General features: G+C 47.3%; 1 long non-coding RNA gene across 1 annotated transcript; it reads left to right on the top strand.

Moving 5' to 3' along the window:
• The first annotated feature begins 463 nt into the window (after positions 1–463).
• On the top strand, positions 464–4,832 carry LOC120402121. Its single transcript, XR_005596993.1, has 3 exons — positions 464–629; positions 3,544–3,636; positions 4,396–4,832. It is a non-coding gene; the product is annotated as an uncharacterized LOC120402121 (long non-coding RNA).
• Positions 4,833–12,846: the final 8,014 nt, after the last annotated feature.

The raw sequence follows: 12,846 nt of genomic DNA, 5'->3' as shown, positions 1-12,846 counted from the left end.
TCCTTTTTAAAAACAATTGTAATGAACTGCAAAGAGCCAAATCTCTGTTAGATCATAGATTCCAAACACAGAAGAAAGCAAACTTTCTAAAAGCCTCTTATGACGTTATTGCAGCTTTTTCTGACTTTTTTCTTCAGCTTCCACTTTTTCTTCTGCCTCTTTCTTCCCGCTACTTCAGGGTTTTTTTCCCTCCAAAAATGGTTACCTACCTTTTTGTAACTGTTGTTCTTTGAGATGTGTTGCTCATACCCATTCCATTGTACGTGCATGCGTGCCCATGTGCACAGTCGTTGGAGCGGTATCCGTAGGGTCAACTATAGCCCCCCTTGAGTGCCATGCACATTTGTTGGTATATTAGGCGCTGCCAACCCTATGCCCTCAGTTCCTTCTTGCTGGCAACTCCAACAGAGGGGTAGGAGGGTGGGTAATGGAATGGACATGAGCAACACATCTTGAAGGACAACAGTTACAAAAGATAGGTAACCGTTTTTTCTTCTTTGAGTGCTAGCTCATATTGATTCCATTCTAGGTGATCTACAAGCAGTATACTCAGAGATGGGCTCAGAGTTCACAGTCTAGTGGCCTGTAGCACTGCTCTACCGAAGCCAACATCATCCGAGGTCTCCTGGGTAAGTGAGTAATGGGACTTGAACATGTGGATGGACGACTGGCTGGCCACCCTACAACTGTCCTGGATAGGTACTTGGGCTAGGAAAGCTGCCGAGGAGGCTTGCGCCCTGGTTGAATGGGCAGTTACGATTGCCGGAGGTGGCACCTTTGCCTCATCATAGCAGTAGTGAATGCAGGCAGTGATCCAAGAAGAAATTCTTTATGTAGACACTGGACAACCTTTCATCCCTGTCAGCCGCTGCAACAAACAATTGCATTGACTTGCAGAATGGCTTGGTCCTTTCAATGTAGAAGGCTAGTGCCCTCCTGATGTCTAGGGAATGCAACCTAAACTCCTCCTCCGACTTACGCAGCTTTGGAAAAAAGACAGGTAAGTAAATGTCCTGGCCCATATGAAACTGTGGGTATGGCTACACTTGCAGCTGTACAGCGCTGGGAGTTAAACCAGCCTTCGTACATCTGAGTAGGGAAAGCGCTGCAGTCTGTAGACACTGACAGCTGACAGCTGACAGCGCACTGTCGTGGCCACATTTGCAGCATTTGCAGCGGCATTGGGAGCGATGTATTATGGGCAGCTATCCCAGCATTCAAGTGGCTGCAACGTGCTTTTCCAAAGGGGGGGTGGGGTGGAATGTGACAGGGAGCGTGGGGGAGAGAGAGAGTGGACTTTTGGAGCTGACACTGTGTCAGCATGCTGCCTTGCAAGTTCTGACCCTCTTTCCTCCCCGACCCCTCTCTCACTCACTGAAAGCAAAGAGCAGCTGTTTGTTTTTTTCTCACAGACCAGATAAGCAGCCGCTCACCGAAACGGACCCACCCCCTCCCGCGCGGCGTGCCGCTTCTCTCTTCAAGCAAACACTAGCTGTGGGCATTCCAAAGGGAGCTCTCTGCATCTACTCATTCACAGCAAACAGGAGCTGTGTTTGTTTTTTTGATAAGCAGCTCCCGGAGCCCAGAGTTCACAACAAAACAAAGAGAGGAACCTTCACTTAGAAGTTTCCAGAGGTCAATCACTGCGTGATAAGGTTACTCGCCGTTTACACTGGTGCTGCAGCACAGCTGCAGCAGCACAATACTCTTTATTCCTCTCGGGAAGGTGGAGTACAAGCAGCGCTGTAGCCAGGGAGATACAGCACTGTATGTGCCTTGCCAGTGTGGACGGGGAGTGAGTTACAGCGCTGTGGGCGGCTTTAGTGCGCTGTAACTCTCAAGTGTAGCCAAGGCCTGTGAGACCACCTTGGGCAGGAAAGCCGGATGCAGCTGTAGCTGGCCTTGTCTTTGTAGAAGAATGTATAGGGTGGTTCTGAGGCAAGCACCCTAATCTCAGAGACATGATGGGGGATATTATCACAACTAGAAACGTGACTTTCCAGGACAGGAGAAGGAGAAAGCAGGAAGCCAGAGGCTCAAAGGGAGGACCCACGAGCTGTAACAGCACAAGATTCAGGTCCCATGGCGGAACGGGGTCCCTGACATGTGGGTAGAGGCACTCAAGGTGCTTGAGAAACCTGGCAGTCACCCTCGAGCGGTGGACGGAAGGGTGAAATAGTGGCCAAGTGGACCTTCATAGATGAAAAGGACGGGCCTTGGAGCTTGAGATGCAGAAGATAGTCCACGATCAACTGTAGCAAGGTCTGCTTGGTCAGAATACCTTTATCCGAGGTCCAACAAGTGAACTGCTTCCATTTGGCAGGTAGGTTGCTCTGGTGGAAGGCTTTCTCCTGCCCATCAGGATCTTCTGGACAGCAGCTGAGCACTTCTGCTCCTCCACATTGTTATATGTCAAATGGTTATACAGCAGCCAAGCCATTAGGTGCAACGCCGCCAGGTTTGGATGCAGAAGACTGCCATGGTTTTGGGACAGCAGGTCCGGCCTGAGCGGCAGCTGTAACAGAGCAGCCCACCAAGAGGTCCAGCAACATGCTGAATCAGTGCTGGCACAGCCAAGCTGGAGTTATGAGGATCACCTTCACCCTGTCCTGCTTGCTGTTCATGAGGACTCAGTGAATCAGCAGCCCTGGAGGGAAGGCATACAACAGAGCCCCTGACCACAGGAGCAGAAAAGCGTCCAACAGGGAGCCTCTGTTGATCCCCCCAAATGAGCAGAAAACGTGGCATTTCCTGTTCTGCCTGGACTTGAACAGGTCCGCCTGGGGAGTCCCCCACCTCTGGAAGATGAAGCTGACCACTTCCAGATGGAGGGACCACTCGTGGTGAGAGGCGAAGGTCCTGCTGAGGTGAACTGCCAAAGCATTCCTGGCCCCAGAGAGGTGTGTGTCTACAGTAGCTCCAGAGCCTGAGAGCTTCCTGGCAAAGGGCAGACGATGTGGGTCTGCCCTGCTTCTTGATGTAGAACATAGCTGCTACATTGTCCTTCAGGACCTGGGCCATTCTGCCTTTTATGTGAGGTAGGAAGGCTTGGTAGGCCAAGTGAACTGCAATCGCGACTTGACCAACGACCTTGCATGCTGGAAATGCCAAGGTGGGCTCCCCACCGCAGGTCCAAGGCATCAGAGATGAGGGTCACCAACAGGGACAGAGACACGAAGGGAACATCAATGCAGGCCTCTGCTACCAGGTGAGTGATGAGAGTACGTGGTCTGGAACCCTGAACACGTGGTCCATGCTGTGTCTGTTGGGGACATAGACTGACACCAGCCATGCCTGTGGGGGCCTGAGGTGGATGCGTGCCAGACCACATAAGTGCAGGCCGCCCTGTGTCCCAACAAGTGCAGGCACATGTGAGCAGTGGTGAGAGGGTTGGCTTGCATGCACAAGATGAGGTTCACCATGGCTTGGAACTGGGTCTCAAGGAGGAAGGCTCTGGCCTGAGTAGAGTTGAGGACCACTACAATGAACTCTATGCATGCATTGCATCAGGATTAAGGTCAACTTTTTCTCGTTTATTAACAGCCCCAGGTTGTGACAGATGGAACAAACCAGATCGAGATGCCATGGCACCTGATCCTGGGACCGATCATTTATTAGCCAGTCATTGAGGTACAGGTAAATTCAAACACCTTGGTGCCTCAGGTAAGCGGACACTGGTGCTATGCACTTCATGAACTCTCTTGGGGTTGACGAGAGACCGAATGGCAATGCCGTGAATTGGAAATGGCGTTGGCCCAGCGTAAAATGAAGGAAGTGCCTGTGCCCTGGGAAAATAGAAATATGGAAATACACATCCTTCAAGTCGAGGGTGACGTACCAGTCTCCTGGATCCAGGAGGGGATGATGGAGGCCAGGGAGACCATGTGAAACTTCAACTTTTTGAGAGACTTGTTCAGATGACACAGGTCCAAAATGGGTCTGAGGCTCTTTTTGCTTTTGGGATTAGGAACTAGCGGGAGTAGAATCCCTTTCCTTTCATGTCTCAAGGGAGCTTCTCCACTGCCCCCAGGCGAAGGAGGTTCTCAAACTCTTGGAGGAGGAGTTGCACATGAGAAGGGTCCCTGAAGAGGGACTGAGAAGGAGTGTGGGAGGGAGGTTCAGCCACGAACTGCAAGGTGTAGCCTAAGAATATTACTTCGAGTACCCAACAGTCTGAGGTCAGCTGAGATCAATCTGACTGGAAGGGGTGGAGATGGTTGAGGAAAGAGTGGGAGGCTGGATCCTGGGACGTGACTGGGGTATCATCCTCCAGTGCACCCTCAAAATGACTACTTCTGACCTCCTTGGTTCCTGGAAGAGTCAGTCTGAGCAGAGGAACGGGGAGACAACAGGTGTCGCCATTTAGACCACTTGTCTCTATTGTTTCTCCTGAAGGTGCCCATCTGGGGAGTCCCCCCAGGACCTAGACCGTGGAGGCAGAGGAGGCAGAGGGCATAACAGCCTCCTGGCCTGCTGAGAAGTATGGAAGCTCAAGGAGCGAAGGGTGGCATGCGAGTCTTTAAGGCCCGAGAGTCTTGCATCTGTGAGCTAGGAGAAGAGCCCCGCCCCCTCAAACGGAAGGTCCTGAATGATGGCCTGCATCACCTGGGATAACCCAGAGGACTGCAACCAGGAACTGCACCTCATGGCCACCACAAAGGCGACCACCCTGGCCGCTGAGTCAGTAGCAGCCCAGACCATTTAAAGGGCCCTTCTTGCCACCGCTATGCCCTTGTCCACCAAAGCGACAAACTCCTGGGCTCAGTCCTGCGGGAGGGCCTCCTTGAACATGTTAAAGTTAAAATTGTACCTGCCTAACAGGGCCAAGTGGTAGACACCCAAAATTGCAGGCTTGCTGTCAAATAAATCTTTCTGCCAAATAAGTCCAGTCTCTTGGCGTCTTTGTTTTTCGGCATGCCACTGACATGGCCCTGCCTGTCCATTTCATTAACAGCGAACACAACCAGTGACGCCACTGGAGTGTTGTATACCGATATTCAAACCCTTCGCTGGGATGTAATATTTCTTTTCCGCCATCTTAGAAGTAGGCGGAATTGAAGAGGGAGTCTGAGGTGCATAAGCACCAACTCTGTTGGTGCTCTGGGGCTCAAGCACCCACAGGAAAAAAAATACTGGGTGATGAGAAACCAGGAGTCAGGGCTTGAGTGTGGAATCTGATGAGTTCTGTGCTGCTAACAACTTCTGCCCTTGGGGCAGAGAGTTTGTTTATAACCAGAGGCAGGGTGATTAAGATAACAAAAGGCTTGTCATTAAATTAAATTAAGGAGCATTAGATGATCCTGAAAGCATTCCCAGGTACTCCAGTTAAAAGATAGGCAATAAAGGGCAGGAATAAATGGTCCATTTTCAGAATGGAGAGAAGTAAATAATGGTGTTCCCCAGGCGTATGTGCTGGTCTGGGACCAGTGCATGTTCAACATATTCATAAATGATCTGCAAAAGGAGAAAACAGTGAGGTGGCAAAGTTTCCAGATGATACAAAATTACTCAAGATAGTTAAGTCCAAAACATACTGCAAAGAATTACAAAAGGGATCTCACAAAACTGGGTGACTTGGCAAATGAAATTCAATGTTAAATGCAAAAACAGCTGTCACTAATAGGCATAGTCCTGTTGCATGATGAGCATGGTTTGAAGCCGGGAGAGTGGGTCATGCCCTGCTCTGGGGCGAAGTTCCAGACGGGACTCTAACTACCAAACTAACCTAATGCTTAACTTAATGGCTAACTAAGTACCTACAAACTATATACAAAGAAGACCGACAATAGCTGTGAAGAACTTTTGCGATGCAAGACAAGGCGCTCCAACCAACTGTCATGCGCAGTAAGTAATATACTAACGCATGAGCGCAGCACTCAAGGGTGACACCACAGCCGACCTTATGGATAAAAAATCTCTGATGACTATGCACATGGGCGCACACACACCTACTACATGAACAAGCACTCAAAGAAGAATACATTTTCTATAAATGTTCACCCTTTTAAGTATTTTTAAAACAAAACTTTCCTCTCCTCATCTCTTTTTCTTTATGACAATTTTTGTTCTTAGTTTGCATTTCTCTCATCTCTTTTTAATTATAGGGAATGCACTCTCTCTCATCCTTTCCCTATTCTTTCCCTCCTTCCATCCCCATTGTCCTCCCCCTTTCCCTTTCTTCCCTCCATATTTTCCACCATTTTTGTCTTCATCCCTTCCCTCCATTCCCTTCCCTTTGTTCTTTGTCTGCCCACATCACCTCACCCAACTTCCTTTTCTTCTCTGTCCCCTGTGCCACTCGTTGTGCTACCACCAAGTTCCCTTCCACTTCCCATTGTCACCAATTTTCTCTCCCCAGATCCCTTGTTCTCTCAGTTGTTTTTCCCTTTGTCTAAGTTCTGTCTTCCCATTTCTTCGCCAAGCTTTCTTTCTCAAATTCTGTCCCCTTGACTCCACAGTTGATCCATGTACTTACTCTCCAGTTGTTAGGTATAGTGAGGAAGAAGGAACAGGGAGCTCTAGGAGAGCTATGCTATGCTCTCTCCCCTCTGTAAAGTAGCCCGGCAGTCTGGGGCTGATCCAAAGCCATGTGAACCAATGGAAGCCTTCCCAATGACTTCAGTGGCTTTGGATCAGGCCCCAGATGAGTTGTTTGCAGGAGGTGCTCAGATATTTGTAGGATTGGGTCCAGTGGGAGATGGTAATGGTCTCAAATTTGGTTAAAACATAGAACTAGTTATAGTTGTTAAATAACAGCTATATACTTTCTTCCAGTGTTTGTGTTTGTGGTGTGCTTGCTGCTTGATTGAAATATACCATGTGGTCTGTTTGTTTGGGGTATTGTGTGCTGAGCCTAGCAGCCTGCTAGGCAAGGCTGAGAGCTTCTTAACCAGGTTTTGATCCCTCGGCCCTGTGGCACACATCAACCCTTAACCAGGGGATGGGGCTACTAAGGAAGACCAGGACTCTAAAAAGACCACTCTTAAGCGACCAGAGGAGCTAGCAACTAGCTAACGGGAGTTTTGCAAGGGAGTTTAGAGAGGGAGTGGGGGGGGGGCTAGATACACACAACATTCTTTAAACTTCTTTAAATTTAATGCCAAAAACACCCCTGATGAGGTGGCATGTTTGTAGAAATTTTGGTGTTGCCCAGAACCCACCCCTGCCCAAACTTTGCCCCCCACACCTGCCCAAGGCTCTGGGAGGGAGTTTGGATGAGGGAGGAGGTCTGGGGTGCAGGCCCTAGGCTGGGGCAGGGGATTGGAGTGCAGGGAGCAGGCTCTGGGAGGGAGGTTGGGGATGGGAGGGGTGTAGAGGGATGGGGTGCAGGGGTGAGGGATGTGGGTTGAGGGCTGTGGGGTGTGGCTGCAGATGAGGATTTTGGAGTGTGGGAGGGGCTCAGGGTGAGAGTAGGGGTGTAGGGGGTAAGGGCTCTGTCTGGGGCTGGCAATGGGGTGTTTGGGGTGTGGGAAGGCTCAGAGCGAGAGTAGGAGTGTGGAGGGTAAGGGCTCTGCCTGGGACTGGCGATAAGGTGTTTGGGGTGCTAAAGGGGCTCAGGGCTACGGTAAAGGGTTGAGGGTGTGGTGGGGGTGAAAGCTCTGGCTGAGGGTGTGGGCTCTGGGGTGGGGCAGGGCTGGGGATGAGTTTTGGGTGCAGGCAGGCTGCTCTAGGACAGGGGCCAGAGAGGAGGACTCCCCTCAGCTCTTTCCCTGCCGGCAGCATCAAGTTCTGGGGGAGAAGCACCCTTTCCTGCCCCCCCTCAGCTGCACACTGTCACTGTGCTCCTAGGGCCCCTCTCACGTCCAGGGATCTCCCTCGCCTCCCCTGTGGTGGGTGCCGTGGGGTGCTGCGTGCACCTCCTCCCCTGCTGTTGCCCCTGACTGTAGCCTCACTGCGGGTGAGGGATGGAGCTGCCTCCTTGCCCAGCATGGGGCATGAGCAGTGACTGTGGGTGGGAGTGGGGGCTGTGCTCCTGGAGGATCCTGCCAGAAAAGGGAAGGGTTTGAGGGGGAAGGGCAGGCTCAGAGTCAGTCTGCCCTGGAAGTGGAAAAGGGGGCACTAGGACCCTGCGGCAGCAGTTGCTGCAGGGAAGCAGCATGGAGGAGACAAAGACAGAGACGCTCTGCTCCGGGGCCCAAGAAAGGCGAGCGGAGGGCGGGAGCAGCAAGTCTGGGCCACGGGACACTCGGGGGGGGGGGGGTGCTGGCGGGGGCACCCCGTCCCCAAATTTTGGTGAAGCTGGGCCCCTGGATCTGAACTTTGCTGGTGCCCGAGCACCACGTGGGTATGGAACTCGCCACCTATGCCCCGATCATAGAATCATAGAATCATAGAAGATTAGGGTTGGAAGAGACCTCAAGAGCTCATCTAGTCCAACCCCCTGCTCAAAGCAGGACCAAAAAAAAAAATAAAAATAAAAATAAAAAAAAACCTGGAACATCAACAAAGGAACAAGCTGAAGAAGTAAAAAGTGAATGCAGGCAGAAGTCCAGCAACAAAGTGGAGGCTACCTAGTTTATTGTACCCAATGCAGCACGTATGATTACCTGCCCTATGGGCAGGTAGCATATGTGTGCATTCAGTGGAAGGAGCTCCTGGTCCTCAGAGACTGTGTACAGGCTTTGGAGACCACAGTGGCTTAACTGTAGGAGCTAAAGGAGACAGAGAGGTACATAGATGAGACTTTCTCGGACACAGTAGAACGGTCCCACCCCAAGTCTGACAGCCTCTATGCTGTTGAAGAGGATCAAAGTCTCAGAGAAGAAGGAGCACAAAGAAACAATCCCACAGTTGGAACCCTCCTTTCAGATGATGTTGTGGTATCCTCTCACACTGAGGATACCTCTCTGAGGAAAGGAACTCCAGTTATTAGGAAGAGACAGGTAATAGTTACCCGGGATTCAATCATTAGAAACATAGATAGCTGGGTTTGTGATGACTGGGAGAACCATATGATGACTTGCCTGCCTGGTGCGAAGGTTGCATATTTTTCAAGACGTCTAGATAGACTTATGTGTAGTGCTGGGGAGAAGTCAGTGGCTGTGGTACATGTAAGTACCAATGACATAGGAAAGGATAGGAGAAAGGTCATGGAGGCAAAATTTAGGCTGCTAGGTAAGAGATTGAAGTCCAGGACCTCCATGGTAGCATTCTCTGAAATGCTTCCAGTTCCATGTGCAGGGCCAGTTAGACAGGCAGAACTGCAGGGTCTCAATGCGTGGATGAGACGATGGTGTAGGGAGGAAGGGTTTAGATTTATAAGGAACTAGGGTAACTTTTGGGGAAAGGGGAGTCTATACAGGAAGGATGGGCTCCACCTAAACCAAAATGGAACCAGATTGCTAGCACTTAAAATTAAAATGAGAATAGAGTTGTTTTTAAACTAGGGCCTGAGGGAAAGCCAACAGGTGCAGAGGAACACATGGTTCAGACAGAGACATCCCTTAAGGGAGGATCTATTAGGAGGAGAGGATGGAAGATGATAACGTATGGGTAGGATCTGATGAGAAACAGTCAAATGAAAAAGACTCCAATTCAATTACATCATGTAATGGCAGACAGCTAAAAAGTGACAAGTTTTCAAAATGGATATATATAAATGCTAGAGGTCTATATAATAAGATGGGTGACCTAGAGTGCTTCATATTTAATGAGAATATTGATATAATAGGCATCCAAGAAACTTGGTGGAATGAGGATAATCAATGTGACACAGTAATACCAAGGTACAAAATATATTGAAAGGACAGAACAGGATGTGGAACCAGACTGCTGGCATTAAACATTAAAAAGGTTGTAGAGCAGTTTTTAAACTAGGAGAAGGGGGAAAGTCGACTGCTGCAGAGGAGCATGTGGATCGGACACAGACTTCTCTTAGGGGAGAGTCTAATGATAGAGAATCTCCAGGTTATAGTCAGGAGCAGAGGATGGAACAGGATAATGTAAGGGCCAGATCAGATGATAAACAGTCACATAAAAAAGATTCTGACACATCAGAAAAAGGCAGACAAATAAACAGTGACAAGTTTTTAAAGTGCTTGTACACAAATGCTAGAAGTCTAAATAATAAGATGGGTGAACTAGAGTGCCTTGTGATAAAGGAGGATATTGATATAATAGGCATCACAGAAACCTGGTCGACTGAGAGCAATCAATGGGACACAATCATTCCAGGGTATAAAATATATCGGAAGGACAGAACAGGTTGTGCAGGGGGGCGAGTAGCACTATATGTGAAAGAAAATGTAGAATCAAATGAAGTAAAAATCTTAAGTGAAGCCACATGTTCCATAGAATCTCTATGGATAGAAATTTCATGCTCTAATAAGAATATAACACTAGGGATCACCTGACCAGGACAGTGATAGTGATGATGAAATGCTAAGGGAAATTAGAGAGGCTATCAAAATTAAGAACTCAATAATAGTGGGGGATTTCAATTATCCCTATATTGACTGGGAACATTTCACTTCAGGACAAAATGCAGAGATAAAATTTATCGATACTTTAAATGACTGCTTCATGGAGCATCTGGTACGGGAACCCACAAGGGGAGAGGCAACTCTAGATTTAGTCCTGAGTGGAGCGCAGGAGCTGGTCCAAGAGGTAACTATAACAGGACCGCTTAGAAATAGTGACCATAATACAATAGCATTCAACCTCCCTGTGGTGGGAAGAACATCTCAACAGCCCAACACTGTGGCATTTTATTTCAAAAGGGGGAACTATACAAAAATGAGGGAGTTTGTTAAACAGAAGTTGAAAAGTACAGTGACTAAAGTGAAATCCCTGCAAGCTGCATGGGCGCTTTTTAAAGACACCATAATAAAGGCCCAACTTTATTGTATACCCCAAATTAAGAAACACAGTAAAAGGACTAAAAAAGAGCCACCGTCGCTTAACAACCATGTAAAAGAAGCAGTGAGAGATAAAAAGGCTTCCTTTAAAAAGTGGAAGTCAAATCCTAGTGAGGCAAATAGAAAGGAGCATAAACACTGCCAAATTAAGTACAAGAGTATAATAAGAAAAGCCAAAGAGGAGTTTGAAGAATGGCTAGCCAAAAACTCCAAAGGTAATAACAAAATGTTTTTTAAGTACATCAGAAGCAGGAAGCCTGCTAAACAACCAGTGGGGCCCCTTGATGATCGAGATACAAAAGGAGCGCTTAAAGGTGATAAAGTCATTGCGGAGAAACTAAATGGATTCTTTGCTTCAGTCTTCACAGTTGAGGATGTTAGGGAGATTCCCAAACCTGAGCTGGCTTTTGTAGTTGACAAATCTGAGGAACTGTCACAGATTGAAGTATCACTAGAGGAGGTTTTGGAATTAATTGATAAACTCAACATTAACAAGTCACCGGGACCAGATGGCATTCACCCAAGAGTTCTGAAAGAACTCAAATGTGAAGTTGCGGAACTATTAACTAAGATTTGTAACCTGTCCTTTAAACTGGCTTCTGTACCCAATGACTGGAAGTTAGCTAATGTAACACCGATATTTAAAAAGGGCTCTAGAAGTGATCCCAGCAATTACAGACCGGTAAGTCTAATGTCAGTACCGGGCAAATTAGTCGAAACAATAGTTAAGAATAAAATTGTCATACACATAGAAAAGCATAAACTCTTGAGCAATAGTCAACATAGTTTCTGTAAAGGGAAATTGTGTCTTACTAATCTATTAGAGTTCTTTGAAGGGGTCAATAAACATGCAGACAAGGAGGATCCAGTGGACATAGTGTACTTAGATTTCAAAAAGCCTTTGACAAGATCCCTCACCAAAGGCTCTTAAATAAATTAAGTTGTCATGGGATAAAAGGGAAGGACCTTTCATGGATTGAGGACTGGTTAAAAGACAGGAAACAAAGGGTAAGAATTAATAATAAATTCTCAGAATGGAGAGGGGTAACTAGTGGTGTTCCCCAAGGGTCAGTCCTAGGACCAATCCTATTCAATTTATTCATAAATGATCTGGAGAAAGGGGTAAACAGTGAGGTGGCATGGTTTGCAGATGACACTAAACTGCTCAAGATAGTTAAGACGAAAGCAGACTGTGACGAACTTCAAAAAGATCTCACAAAACTAATTGATCGGGCAACAAAATGGCAAATGAAATTTAATGTGGATAAATGTAAAGTAATGCACATTGGAAAAAATAGCCCCAACTATATATACAATATGATGCGGGCTAATTTAGCTACATAAAGTCAGGAAAAAGATCTTGGCGTCATCGTGGATAGTTTTCTGAAGATGTCCACGCAGTGTGCAGAGGAGGTCAAAAAAGGAACCAGGCCTGTTCAATATATTCATAAATGTTCTGGAAAAGGAAGCAAGCAGTGAGGTGCCAAAATTTGCAGATGATACGAAACTACTCAAGACCCAGGCAGACTGCGAAAAGCTAGAAAAGGATCTCACAAAACTGGATGACTGGGCAACAAAATGGCAGATGAAATTCAATATTGATAAATGCAAAGTAATGCACATTGGAAAACATAATCCCAACTATACATATAAAATAGCGGAATCTAAATTATCTGTTACCACTCAAGAAAGAGATCTTGGAATCATTATGGTTAGTTCTCTGAAAACATCCACTCAATGTGGCATGGCAGTCAAAAAAGCAAACAGAATGTTGGGAATCATTAAGAAAAGGACAGATAATAAGACAGAAAATATCATGTTGCCTCTATATAAACCCATGGTATGTCCACATCTTGAATACTGCATGCAGATGTGGTCACCCCATCTCAAAAAAGATATATTGGAATTGGAAAAGGTTCAGAAAACAGCAAGAAAAACTATTAGGGGTGTGGAATGGTTTCTGTATGAGGAGAGATTAATAAGATTGGAA

This window comes from Mauremys reevesii, linkage group 3 (genome assembly GCF_016161935.1).
Source record: "Mauremys reevesii isolate NIE-2019 linkage group 3, ASM1616193v1, whole genome shotgun sequence".
Taxonomy (NCBI): Eukaryota; Metazoa; Chordata; order Testudines; family Geoemydidae; genus Mauremys; species Mauremys reevesii.
Note: the sequence above shows the minus strand (reverse complement) of the source record. Positions and strands in the feature narration are given on the sequence as shown.